This window comes from Ovis canadensis, chromosome 1, assembly GCF_042477335.2.
Source record: "Ovis canadensis isolate MfBH-ARS-UI-01 breed Bighorn chromosome 1, ARS-UI_OviCan_v2, whole genome shotgun sequence".
NCBI classification, from domain to species: Eukaryota; Metazoa; Chordata; class Mammalia; order Artiodactyla; family Bovidae; genus Ovis; species Ovis canadensis.
The window spans coordinates 93,326,657-93,341,380 of NC_091245.1; the positions used below are offsets into that span (position 1 = coordinate 93,326,657).

Here is a 14,724-nt window from a genome sequence, read left to right on the forward strand (position 1 = left end):
CCTAGCAAATCTCAGGGATGGGGGAGCCTGGTGAGCTGCCGTCTATGGGGTTGCACAGAGTCGGACACAACTGAAGCGACTTAGCAGCAGCAGCAGCCCTGAGACTCCCTTGTCCCCTTTCTGTGCCTTCCCTCATCAGTCTCTGGAAGCTTCTTGAAATCAGAGACTGTCTTATTTAGCTTCCTATTCCATATACTGCCCAGCATGTGCCTGGCATGTCAGAGGCTGCAGACCCTTGTTGAGTTGAGCTGAGCAAACCGTTTATCAAATACCTGCTATACACCCAGGGCTGTGCTGTGTGATATTATCAGTAGTGTAGGACACCAGTAGGAGTATCATTACACATCAACCAGGAAAGAAACCAAGAGGCCATCTGTAAGACTGAAAGGAGATGCACAAACAGTTGGAAAGTGGTCAGGAACCTAGAGTCTGGTTTGGTCTTTGTTACTCTCTGACATTGGCTGAGTCATCACACATCAAATATCGCATTTGTAAAATGATCTGGACTGATTACCTCTAAGAGTCCTTCCAGTCCTAAATTTCTGCCCCACCAAATTATGTAGTGTTTATAGTAGTAACTAGGAAGAGATCTAAGACCTGATGGTTGTTTAGTTGCTAAGTTGTGTCCGACTCTTTGGACTAATTGACAGGTCCCTCTGTCCATGGGATTTCCCAGGCAAGAATATTGAAGTGGGTTGTCATTTCCTTCTCCAGAGGATCTTCCTGACTCAGGGATCTCCTTCACTGGCAGATCAGTCTTTACTATTGAGCCATCGGGGAGCCCTCCAAGACATGATGAAGGTTAGGAAATTCAAATTGGGGTCTAGATGTTTTTTTTATACTCATATATCTCAGGTAAGTTCAAAAAAGAAGACATGTGATATATGCTCATTGCCTACCTATTGTTTTTGCAGAGCTTGGGTGTCACCTTTAAAAGAAAATGAAATATATGTATATAATGATAGCTGTGTTTTATCAAATATCTCATATGTGCCAGGTATTGTTGAAAATACTTTATCTATTTATTTGGCTGCACCAGGTCTTAGGTGCAGCACTTGAATCTTTAGTTGTGGCCTGTGGGATCTAGTTCCCTTACATTGGGAGAACAGAGTTTTAGCCAGTGGCTCACCAGGGAAGACCTTGCTGGAAATACTTTACATGGATTATCTCACTTCATGCTCAGAATAGGTCTATGAGTAGAGTTGTTTTGTACAGAGGAGGAAACCAAAGCCATACACACACACACACAGATAAATCTCAAAAACCAATCAACCAACTCACTCTAACCATGCTTTATTCAGATTATAGAATCTTAACCTAGAAACCTCAAAAAGAGTCAATATAATTTTGATTTAACTTTTAAATCTTAGAGCAACTGAAAGAGTTTATTAACTCACTAGCCTTATAAGACGTATTTTTTCCAAATGACATTGCATATTAAAAACAAAGATTTCCCCATAACCTCAAGAATTGTTTATAACAAGTAGAATATTACTTGTAGATTGAGTCTAATTTTCTTGAACAGGCATGCGCAATTCCAGATAGGCCTCTGTGCTTTCTATTCCAATCCCACTACTCAGAGATAACTAATGTCAACATTTTGGGTACACCATGTTGACATCATGTTGACAAGGAATTGTCTTTGGTATTCAAATTTTCATACCAATTTAGTTTCTGGAAGTACTTAATTGTGACACAGGCCTGGCCCCTCGGAGTGTGTGATGGAGAAAGGAGGGGTTTCGTGTTGCCCAGTTGGTAAAAACGGAGTCTTGCACAGGGGTGAGGCCATGGAGCCATGGCTTCTGTAATTTTCCAAATGATGGCACTCGCATGGAGCCACCATCTGTTTGCGGGGCAGCTCTGATGGCTGGGCATCTGATTTCAATAAGAACAGAGAGTGGCTCCATCCCACAGCGCATTAGCAGGCAGGCACATCTGCTCTGTCTCCACACTCCACAAGCCAATGGAAAGTTGGTCTGGTGGAGCCTGTGGTCCTGCTTGACAACAGAAGACAGTAGTTGCTGTTGGAGCCTGTCCAATCGTTATGGAGGTCAAGTTTTGACCCAGAGCCTTTCAGAGCTTAGAAGCCCTGCTGGTATTGTTCTTTATCATTAGTTGTGTTGTCTCAATTAGGGGAAAAAAAAAATCTATGAAGTCTGGATGCAGAATTCTCAAGTCTGGAATTCCTCCCACATGTGGAAAATAAGACTCACCCGAGGAAACAATGCCACTGTGTTTATCACCCACATACTTTGGGATCTGACCATAGAGAATACTTTGCACTTTATCCAAGCTCTCTTCACCTGGGGCTGATAAAGAGCTTGCACTAAGCAGAGCCACAGTCTGAGGACTGCAGTCAGGGGACCCCCATCAAGTGACTTACATGGCAGCAAAGTAAGTCCTCAGTGCTTGCTGTCTTATTGGTAACCCATCCCTGCACTGGCAGGAGTCCTGTGTCACTGAAATGTTTGGGTAATTATTGGCATTAAGCTGTTTTATTTAACAATATTTAGACAATGCATGTAATAACATAAACTAGTTCATTGTTTCGATGTTAATAAGGAAAACACCCCCTTGATCTTCAGACCATGTGGGTTTCAGTGGAGTGAACAGATAGTCCATGCTGCTCCAGGAGATGCTAAGTGGACGACGTGAGTCTTTACCCTCTCAAAGGCTGCCTCTCCCCTGGCTCCTGGTACACAACTTTCCCCTTCTCTGGGCTTCCCATCCTCTCTCTGGCCTCTCTTCTAGGACCCAAGGGGACTTTGCATGGGCAGGTTGCACCCTGATCATGTGGAGCTTTTGTGTGAATCAGTGGAAGATGAGTCTCCATTCACCACCTAAGCTGGATGCCTGATACAGCAGGGGTCCCCAGCCTCCAGGATCTAATGCCTGATGATCTGAGGTGGAGCTGATGTAATAATAATAGAAATAAAGTACACAATAAATGCAATGCACTTGAATCATCCCCAAACCATCCACCCTCACTAAGTCCATGGAAAAAATTGTCTTCCACGAAACCACTTCCTGGTGCCCAAAAGGTTGGGGACTGCTGTGATACAGGACACAACCTGCATGCCTGCAGCCCCTCTACTGATGGGTGCATAGGACTCCCCTCTGGACTTCCTCACTGACTCATGAGATCTGGGCCAGGACCCTGGAATTACTGCACATTGCCAGAAGGGCCAGTAGGTACCCTGGCCTCCAGATCAGTGGCAGAAGATGGATAGGGAGGGGATGCAGCTCCTCTGCATGGCAGCCAGGAGCAGTCTTCACATCCACCTGCCTCTTGTCTGCATCACTGTGGGCAGCTCACCCTGTGCCAACCTCCTTTGGCACATCTTCTTTGACCTCTAGCCACCCTCTCTCCTTCATCCTCTCCTCCATGCTCTAAATACAGAGCACCCACAGACAGCCCCCACTCCAGTATCACCATGTCTCTGCCACCCTGGTGGTCCACCTGCTGGTCTGCCAGCTTCAGCCCGTTTGGGGAGCCTCCATCCCTCAGCACAGCCCCTGCTGTCCTGCGTGTGCAGTTTGCCAATCAGATAATCAGATTCAAGACCGGGTATCAGTAATGCTGCCCTGATCACTTTGGGTTTTGCTTTTAAGGGAAGCCTGCTGGAGAACCCCAGGGACGGGGGAGCCTGGTGGGCTGCCGTCTCTGGGGTCGCACAGAGTCGGACACGACTGAAGCGACTTGGCAGCAGCTGGAGACTCACAGTCCCCTGAGTGGCTGATGCCCACAACGGGCCATGGGAAGATAATGTTGAGTGGCTTCATAGGACCCCATAAGTTGGTCCTTGCATATTCATGCCTGGCTCTGGGTAGACTCCTAGCCAGACTCACTGGTTGGTGTCACCCAGCTTTTGCATCTGACTAGAGATTAAGCTAGTAAAATGGCTGAGTTTCCATAGCACAAAGGGTGCCTTCTCCAACATGAGCCAAGTGTGATCATCACAGGCTCCCATCCAGGAGCTGGAAGATGATCAGAAGCAATCAAATAGAGTGTCCAGCTTCTTTTCCCAACCAGACCCTATGGTCAGTATTTTTCTTCAAGATTCCCCATCTCACAGCCCTGCTCAACCTCCTCGTCTGCACCTGCACTGCCATCCACAGCCACTGTTTGTTCCCCTGTATTCTGTATGCACAGCAGACACCACACACACACACACACACACACACACACACACACACACACACGCACACACACCTTGGGAACAAAGGTACTTCCACTGCAAAACATCCCCTTAGTGATGTCCACCTGCCTTCCTGCCAGTCTTTGTTAAGAACTCAAAACTCACTTTTTCTTCTGGCAAATCCCTTTATAAAACTGGGAGGACACTGGAGGGTACAAGGATGGGAGAATTGACTGACTTTTAAAAACGTCACCAAATCATATATTCTGTGAACTCTGACCTGCACTCACTTGGTGATTCCTGTACCTAGAAGCAGACTGGGGAAAACAGTAGTGGTGCCATCTCCTAACCTCATGCCCTCAGCTGGGCTTTCAGCCCCTGGTTCTTGTGCCCCCAGCAGCCTGAGTTATATTAAGGAAGAACAATGTCAGCCTAGCAGCCTTAGCCAGGCTCCGAATTCCTGAGGGGTCACAGCCTGATTGAGATCTGCCTGCCAAGTGTCTCATGCAGCACTGGGCAGGCGTGGGTGGTTGATAAATATCATTAGATGGCAAGGGGGTGACGAAGACCACAAGAACAGGCTCTTTCTTAAAAGCCAGATGGCCCAGGGTCTGATATAAACAGCCCCAAGGCCTCAGTCACTTGTTGACAGTGTCTTTCTGGGAACAGGCTCTTGGTAGAGACTCTGCAGTCAGGGGACAGGCGTTTGGCTTAAAGGGCAGGGTTTGCGATGCCCACAGCAGGAAGCAGGTGGAATGTAGAACCATCTTGGTGAAGATGGTTCTCCAAAGGAAAGGGACCTGGATTTGTAGCATCTTCTGCTTTCTGGGGTGTAAATACTCCCACCACAGCCAATAGCAAGATACTAGTGTGACTTCACTGAGCGTGAAGTTGGGAAGAGAAGTTTGCAGTGGAGCAGGTGTGAGCCTGCTTGAGCCCAACTCCCGCACACCACTGTCAAAAATATGCTTCCTGGATGAGGTAGGAAGACTTCCCTTCATCTGGGGAACATCCCTCCTTCTCTTTCTCCTGCCTGCCTTTCAGATTGCAAATGAATCATGCCTTTCCCCAGGAACCTCCCCTGCCTTCCTAGGACCCCCCCTCTATGATGGCACATGGATCTTTCATATGAGAACTCGGAGTGGAAACTGCTCATTCGTTTCTGTTTCTTGCCGCTGTCTTCCTGTCTGATCTGTAGCCCTAGGAGGGAGGAACTTTGTACAGGTTTCATCCACCTGGAATCACAGGTGCCTCACACAGCTCCTAGCACAAAGTTGGTGCTTATGAAATAGCTGATGAAAGAGTGAGAAAAAGAAATGAGCTAAGACCTGAGCTGGGCTTGCCTGCTAACCCTGATTTTAGACAAGACACTTCACCTGCTAGCTTTCTGGCTTTTCTCTCCCTTCTTTTAAAAACGTGTATCTATATATAAAGACTACATGAGTTTGCATGATTCTTTTGATGCTAGGAGTTTATGGATATTAAAGTCCGAAATGTAGTGCAGCTTTTGAATGTTGGCAGCTGCTTCAGCAATGTCTCCACTTTTGTGTGTGTGTGTGGGGTGTGTGTGGGGCAGTGGTTATAAGTGCCTGTGCATCTGTGTTTATGTGTGTGTGTGTGCATGTGTATGTGTGGTGTGGAGGGTAGACAGGGGCAGACAACGGAAGCCTGAGAAAAGGGAGAAGAAAATCTCATAATTAAACGTTTCCATTTCCTTTTCGTGTCCGAGGCCACTGGGTCATAGAGGAATCCATATGACAGCCAGCCCTGTGGAATTTGATTCATCCCAGTGATTCTTTTTCCCAAAGGCTGAAGGTTTCCTTGGAATTAAAACAAAGTAAGAACTTCCAATAAGTTCCTAAGTCCCTTGTAGGCAGGTCCAAGTCTTAAACATCCTTATATCCTGCTAAAGCCCTGAACAGTGCAGAGATAACCCAGTGACACCTGCTGAACAGTTAGCTTTAAGCAGACCTCACCTTGGCAGTAAGAGTTAGTCCTAATCACCAAGTTTGTGGGGACCAAAATGTTCCTCCACTTTTATAGGTTTGCCCAGGAACACATGGGCAGAAACATCCTCAGGACATTTTATAAATTTTGGTAGCTTTGATCATAAATGAGGCAGCTTAAAATTTATTTCCCCTTGAGTCCAAGAAAGCTAAAGGACCCTTGTCTCTGGGATTTCTTTTCTGTCCCAGTCTAGCACTTTCTGCCAAGAAGAATGGCAAAAGCTAAATTCTGGGCCCTGGACTTCCCTGGTGGCTCACCAATAAAGAATCCTCCCGCCAACACAGGAGACAAGGATTTGATCCCTCATCCGGGAAGATCCCACATACTGTGGAGCAACTAAGCTCGGGCCCCACAACTATTGAGTCTGTGCTCTAGAGTCTGGGAGCTGAGCCCACACACCACAACTACTGAAACCCTCATGCCTAAAGCCCATGCTCCACAATAAAAGAAGCCACCTCAATGAGAAGCCTGCACATCACAACGAGAGGGGAGCCCCCACTTGCCAAGAGTAGAGAAAAGCCTGTGCAGGAACAAAGACCCAGCATAGTCATAAAGAAATAAATAGAAATATATTAAAACTATTTTTAAAAAACTCTGGGCCCTTTTCCTGATTGCTGCAGAAATTCATTTCAAGGGCTACAGGCCCCTTGCTTTTGTGACCATCCCAGAGATGAACGGAGAGCCAGGGGGCACCACCTCCAAAGCCCTGTAAGGAAGGAAAGGAGCTGGCCCCGTCCATGCAGAGCATGGCATCGCCTTTCCTCATGATGAAGCCACGTGGTGGCAGGGAGGAGCAGATCCCCGAAATCTGAGGGAGTGACTTTCAGCTGGCTGTAAACGCCCTGAGACAGGGACAGCCCCTTGCACACGGGGGAAGGCTGCTCCAGCCTAAATCCTGGAATAGTCTTAGGTTGCATGTGTCTATATATAAGCTTGACCTGAGTAAAGAGTTGAGAGAGGACCTGGCATGGAAAAGACAGGCTGTGATAACAAAAGCTGTGACAAGAAGGGTAAACCTTTTGAGCCTCAAGTGCATGGTGCTGTGTTAACCATCTATAAGCATTATTGTCGCATTATTATATTTAATCATCACCGCAACTTTATTACTCCCGTTTGATAGATGGCTTAACTGAGGCTCACCTCCACAACTGAATAGTAGCCACAGTGACACCACGAGGTTGAACTTCTGCCTTCCTCGGCTAGGGATTTTCTCTCAGTGTTTTAGACTCCATCCCCTTCTCCTCTCACTTCACAAAGACCTTAAGTTTCAAAATATTTCCATGAGTCATTGACTGAAGCCTGAAATTTTACTTTCCAAGCTTTTAATAAAATAATGTGAGTAGTTGCCATTTGTTGAAGAGCTTTTAGGTGCCAAGTACTGTGCTGTTACATATACGCTCTCATTTAGCTACTGCTTTATAAAGGAGGTATTGTTATTATTCCAAATTTACAGTTCCGCCAGGCTCCTCTGTCCGTGGAATTCTCCAGGCAAGAATATTGGAGTAGGTTGCCATTCCCTTCTCCAGGGGATCTTCCTGACCCAGATATTGAACCCGGGGTTCCAGATTCTCTACCGTGTGAACCACTAGGGAAGACCTTACAAAGGAAATACTGTTATTATTCCAATTTTACAGTTCAGGAAACCAAGAATCAAAGAGAGTTTTTGTAATGTATGTGAAGTGACACAATGAGCAGGAAAAAGGGCCAGGGCTCTCCTTTTGCTTGCTCTGTTGTCTGTGAGTGGTTCGCTGCCTTCTGACCAAGGGAATTTGATGGCCGCTGAGAGCATCTGCCCCTGGGATAAGCATCCGTCTGAGTCTTTGTCAGCCATGTATCTCCAGCGTGAGTGAAGGGTCAGAGGTCACCTTTTGATGGAGTAGAAGTTTGAGAGCATCACACCCCTGTAGACCAAGGGCACGTAATGATGGAAGAGAGCTCCAGCAATAAGTTGGCAGAAAGGCTGTGTGACCAAGAAGTCAAAGCTGAGTGTCAGCGGCTCTCTGAAGAAGCAGGGCAGAGATGGTCAGGGGTGTCTTATGACTTCTGAGGCTGTGTGACAGACAAGCTCATCACCCTAGCTCCGCGAGGCACATGGGACCCAGAAGGCTATGAGAGTGTGTCTGCGGGAAATCCGTATTTCTATGGACTGAGTCAGGGCTAAATTCGACATTAGGGCGATGCAACGCATCTGAATTTCATCACCATTAAATCACTCTTTAGACCTTGTAAATGTTCCTAATGATATTTTTGGTAGGTTGGAGTAAGCTGTCTACATCTGAGGTGTATTACTTTAAACCTACATTAACAGACTCATAAAATAAGGTGTTGGCTGGCTAATCCCCTGTAGTCATACCCTCAGAAGTATCCAGGCAGCAGAATGAACCAGTGATGAGTAAGTGTCCTGAGGTAGCCCCGAGGGCACAGACCCTGACCATGTGTCACTTGGAGGAGACGTGAGGATGAGTGAAGCTGTGTACCTGGGACCAAGCATTCCCCTCCTCAAAGGCTCTATAATCTACAGACTCTGGACTCCTGAGACCCTGGAAAAACAATCCACGATCTGAACCCACTCCTCTCAAGAACTGGACGTTAACATCCTTATTGTGCGGCATCATGGGGAGGCCAACCTGGGGCAAGGGGCACGCTCTCATCACCTGGATGTGCCGCACACAGATTGTACATCATCACAGGTGGCTTTGTGGGCTTGCTTTTTTTAATTGAGGCACAGGAACAATGTTTGGCAATGGGTCAGAATGTTAGAAATTAAGACTATCCTGGAGCCACGATTTTCATAATTATCTTATGTAGTATTTCATGATACATGGGGCAGTACAATGTTTATTCAGGGCGCAGTCTCTGCCTGTGAAATCCGATTCTACCCTTTACTGGCCTTTCTAGCTTATTAGGCCCAACTCAACAGTTGCCTCACTTGGCTCCTGGAAAACTGATAGCAGAAGAACTTCCAGTTTCTTCTCCAGAAACTATTAATACAGTCAGCCCTTCGGGATGAGCTACTTAGAGACTTTCCCCTGAAGATGTCCTCTCTTCCCCTTTCCCCTACCTCCTCCCTCCCTCTATACTGACCTCTGTTCCTGATCTGAACCAACTTGAGCCTAGATTTCTCCTTCCTGCTCCTGCCTTTCTCCCATTTGCCTCTCTTTTCTGGCTCCTCTCTTCAAGCATACATCTAAGACCCCTGAGCTCTCCAACTTTGCTCCCTCTCCTATTGAATATTAAAGTCCACAGCCGGCTCTAATCTATAAGAGGTGCTCCCAGGTATATTCATGCTTCAGAGGAGGCCAAGCTTCCAATGCCCTGCTCCATTTGGGGCCAGCTTAGCTGAACAGGTGGGGACCCCACAAACTGGCAAAACAGCCCTCTAGGAAGCCTTCCCCCACAAGCCGGGTCCCACTGATGGTCTCCTTTCCTAATCTTCTGTAGTAATCGCTGTCTGTCTCATACGCATCAACCATTCATTCATTCACTCAACGAATACTTCTTGAGCTCCTATATGTGATGAAGCCCTTGATGAACACAACGTCCCTGTCCCCGTTCTCACATTCCTGTAGAGGAGTCAAATAATAAACAAACAAACAAAAAAAACAAATAATAAAACTAAGTATTATGACATAAATAGAGTAGGGTAAGGGGGGAGAGTCTACCGTGGCAGGGTTTGGTGGAGTGGGGATAGATGTATTGAGTTACAGCGCTCAAGAGACGTGACACCCAAACAGAACTAAATGATGATCAAAAGCTGACTATGTGAAGATCTGTGGGTGGAAGTGTTCCAGACAGAAGGAACCGCAGGTGCAAAGGCCCAGGACGGTATCAAGAATGACGTGTTGCAGATACAACAAGAAGTTCTGTGAGGCTGCCACACAGGATACTGGAGGGAGGGTCAGGGTCCAGATCACACATGCATTCTCCACTTCACCTTTCTGACATTTGGAGCCAAATAACTCTTTGTTGTTGGGTGCTCTCCTGTGCATTGCAGTATGCTTAGCTGTATCCCTGGACTCTGCCAGCTCGATGCTAGTATCAGCCCCCTACTCTCTCCACGCGTGACAATCATGTGTTTGTCATTTTTGATGTTTCCAAGTGTCCCCTGGGTTAAGAACCACTGAAATAAGGCCATGCCCAGAGTATGGATGTTATTCTACATGTAATTGGAGGGTTAAGAGCTAGGAAATAATGTGACGTGATTTACATCTTTAAAAGGGCACTCTGCTGTTAGGTTAAAAGGTTGTAGGGAACAAGAGTGGAGGCAGAGAATCCAGGAGGAAGTCTCTGTAGTAATCTGGCTGAGAGATGGTAATTTGGACTAAGAGGCAGTAGTGGGATGCGAGAAGTGCCCAGGTTCAGTATTCAGTTTGAAAGCAAGAAGACTTGCTGGTGGACTGAATAGAAAAGGTGATGAGCTACTATGCGTAAAACAGATAATTAGTGAGAACTGCTGTACAGCACAGGGACCTCTGCCTGGTGCTCTGTGGTGACCTGAATGGGCAGGAAATCCAAAGAAGAGGGGATAAGTGTGTACGTATGAATGATTCACTTTTCTGTGCAGAAGAAACTGACCCAGCAGTGTTAGAAAGCACTGGGTTGTTTGAATGGGCTTCCCTGGTGGCTCAGGCGGTAAAGAATCTGCCTGCAATGTGGGAGACCTGAGTTTGATCCCTGGATTGAGAAGATTCCCTGGAGAAGGGATCAGCTACCCACTACAATATTCTGGCCTGGAGAATTTCACAGACAGAAGAACCTGGCAGGCTACAGTCCATAGGGTTGCAAAGACTTGGACAAAACTGAGAGACTTTCACTTTCAGCTTGTTTGGCTAAATAGGCCAAGAACCATAGAGAATATAGGTCCAGGCAAGAATACTGGAGTGGGTTGCCATTTCCTTCTCCAGGGGATCTTCCCGACCCAGGGATCGAACCCAGGTCTCCCGCATTGCAGGCAGATGCTTTAACCTCTGAGCCACCAGGGAAGCCCAAGTCGGCTTAAGAGTAAGCTTCTCCAAGGAAGAAACCATACACTGTTTCTAGTTATGTTCTTATAAACTAGCAGAAAGAACATTGTAGAATGTTTGTTGAATTAATAAACATGAATAAGTGAATGAGAAAAAAATAAAGGTGATGAGGAAGGTCTAATCAAGGTTAATTTCCTGATTTGGGGTCTGAGCAGCTGGGAATAATGACATCATTGACTAAAATAGGGAAGACTAAAATTAGACTTGGAAAAGAGTAGCTCAGGGGTCAACAACTCTAAATCTGAGATGTCCATTAGATGTCCAAGCAGACATGGCGATAGAACCTGAGAGCCTGGAGCCCGGGGGAGAGGGCCAGACTGGAAACAGACATCCAGAAGTTGTAGAACCTATTTAATGCCTGGAGAGGCTGAGACAGACCATCTAGGAAGAGAGGAATACAGATAAGAAAGGACCCTGGGCTGAGCCCCAGGAACTCCTATATTTAGAGGTCAGGGGAAGGAAAAGCTGGCAGAGGAGACAGAGGGGCCATTAGGAAGCATCCTGCAACCACATCTGCCTTGGACTGTCCTCAGCCAGGTCACCAGCTAAGCAGAGAGCCCCTCGGGTACTCATCCATGATTAGTGCCAAGGACCACTACAAAGCCAAGTTTTGGACAAGCCAAGGACTTAGCAGGAGTCATGTTGTTTAATCTTTACATCAAGAGGTAAGTGCTACTAGCCCCATTTCATAGCCGAGGAAACTAGAAATTGGAGAGCTGCAGGAACTTGCCCTGGTCACATGTGTTTTCAGCCCCACTCCTGGGCCTGCAGCTTTGGAGAGTCTGATTCCAAATCAATGCTCTTTCCACGGTGCCCTTGGCCCCCGCCTCGCAGGGGCCCGCTCAGTGCCTGGCACAGGCCTCTGTTCCCACCGTGGCAGGAGCAGCTTGTTTCTTCCCAGGATTATGTGAAGTGCTTTCACACCTGGTACTGCATTTGAGATGGGCAGGGGGGAGCTGGGATGGCACACACAGAGCCAGTGACGGTCAAGGTCCCTCACTTAACTCAGGGTAGAGCCGACACTGGAGCCTGGAGTCTCAAAGTCCTTTTCCAGGGTTCTCACATCTCACCTCTTATACCTACAGTCAAAGTGTCTCCCCCGCTGGCAACCGTATTCAAGGCAGAAAGTCGTTCCAGTATGCAGGGGCAAACTTATTATTCTCATTTTACAGATTAAGAAACAGAGGCTCAGAGAGGCTCTGTGATTTGTCCAAGTCACACAGCTCAGAAGCTGACCCAGAAATAAATCCCCATTCTCCTAGCTCTCAGTATGACAGAGCTGAAAGAAATAATCTATATCTGACAACCATTTTTCTTTCTTACATAACAGCTTTCCCAATCCATAAAAGAAATAAGCTTCAGACAGGTTTCTGGAATCTTCACAAGCATGAGTGTTGCCAGTCATAATTCTGGTTCATAATCATTAAAGAAGTGAAAATGAGTAGAATGTGGATATTCTGTGTACTGCGCCAACTTAAAATTACTTTTGTTATGCTTAGTCATAAAGGTGATTTAAAAATAACCTACAACAAATAATATTTGTTGCTTTATTAAGCCCTCTAGTTTCTGACAAGTTCCACTCTTTTTTAGAAAAATTCAAAACAACACTCAAAAGTTCCACTCCCAGAATATTTTCTTTCATTTCCAAGATAAATGGAAATGGAGATGCTGATGCATGGGTGTGAAATCTGGAGTCAGGTTTTGGTGTCCGACCTCCTCAAAAAAGAAAATGAAAACATTTCTAAGTGTTCACACTTTCCCCGCATAAGGACAGATGCAATACCCTTGAACTCAGATGAAAAGAAAGGTAATTCATTTCATGCATAAGAAACATTCCTGGTGGTGTGTCATGTTCTGGGACAATTGATTCCATTTGTCAATGCAAGTTTCAGAAAGGGTGGAAATATGCTTTTTTTCCTCCCCTTTTGGGCACAGAAAATGTAAGTCAGCCTCTGCTTTTTCCTAAACAACAACAACTCAGGTCCAACAGTGATGGATTTAACAGCCTCTTAGCTGCTTTGTTAATGATCTTGTCAACATCCCGATGCTTCACTCAATATCATCCACCTGCTTAAGGAGCAAGGGGCTGAATATGCTGTGACAAATGTCTCCCTTCTGCTCTAAATGTTATTATGTTTTTAAAGATTTTTTGATGCGGACCATTTTTAAAGTCTTTATTGAATTTGCTACCATATTGTTTCTGTTTTCTCTTTTGGTTCTTTGGCCGCGAGGCATGTGGGATCTCAGCTTCCCAACCAGGGATGCAAAATGCAGCCCCTGCATCAGAAGGTGAAGTCTTAACCACTGGACTGCCGGGGAAGTCCCTATAAATGTTAACATGTGTAACTGGCCTGATGGCATGAATTTTACAGGGGATGGTGGGATGAGTTGTGGTACAGAAGACTCTTACAGAGATGAAAATTATAACACGCCCACTTTCTCCCCTTAAGGCCCTCTGCCCTGCAACCTCAAATAGAGATGTCTTAACTGCCTGGAAAAAAAACTGCCTAGAAAGGAGCATTAAATCTTTGGTCTGGACAGGAATTCAGCATTTGAGGAGATGTCACTGATAATCCTCTTTGAATCTGAGTGGTGAAAATGGGGCCCCGGTGGGGGTGGGAAGTTGCATTTTACAGAGAGAGAGCACTGGAATGAGCCCCAGGGGAGCACGGGGAACACAAGAGGGAGAAGGTGAAGCTTCCGCCTGAACAAAGAGGCGGCAGTTTGTCATGGCTGATCTGTCCTCAGGGGACTGCATTAGCCAGGCTCTCAAGAAAATGGGGCCATGTCACCTTTGTGGCCCCTGGTGTGGGTCATTCTTCCGCGAGCCCTCAGCTGGAGAGGGGAGGTCTGGGGTCAGTGACAGACTGGGCCAGGTTGAGGGCTGGAGTCAGGATTAGGGTTTGGCTTACCTGAAGCCGTCAGCTCCAAGGCCCACACTAGGAGCCTGTAAGCTGTTTATAGCAGGAGAGAAATTGAAATCCTCCATACTGGGGCAGCCTGGAGCCTCGCTCACAAGAAAATGTTAGGCTCCCTGCTCTGGGCAGGGACTTCTTAAGAATTTGACAATGTCAACATTTTAATAGTATCTTAGCCCTGTTGTCCTTATAAAAATATACTGAGAAGGAAAGGATGTGATTTGTGGGAACAGAAGCTCCTTCCAGAGTCACTGTACCACCACATTAAGACCAAAGAATTTGTCCCGGTCACAAGGCCGGGCAAGGCTGTGATGCTGTGATACCCCGCTGATGGTTCTCAGTGACAGGGAGGGGGATGTCTTGGGCCCTTGGGACAACTACTGTCATGATGATGTCCAGGGAACAGAATCACAGAAAGATGCCTCTGCCAACATGAAAGAAGAAAGAGGGTAGAAAGGTAGGGATACAGACAACATACCATGCTATTGTTTCTTTGCTAGGCTGGCCAGAGATCTCAGGGACAAAAACATTTAGGGAGGTCATCATTCTAATGAGGTGGAGTAGTCCGAAAGAAGATGAAGAAGGAGTAGGCAGAGGGGAAAGGAGAAGGCCATTGATGCCTGAAGTGCCTCTTGC

At 46.5% G+C, this 14,724-nt stretch overlaps 1 protein-coding gene and 1 long non-coding RNA gene across 4 annotated transcripts in view; one reads left to right on the top strand and one right to left on the bottom strand.

Annotated features, from left to right (window-relative positions):
• The window catches only part of LOC138929725 (uncharacterized), a 259,119-nt gene that overhangs the window by 224,257 nt on the left and 20,138 nt on the right, over window positions 1-14,724 (top strand). The gene's annotated exons all lie outside the window — the stretch shown is intronic.
• Window positions 1-14,724, bottom strand: part of NGF (nerve growth factor) — a 56,424-nt gene that overhangs the window by 32,773 nt on the left and 8,927 nt on the right. The window lies entirely within an intron of this gene.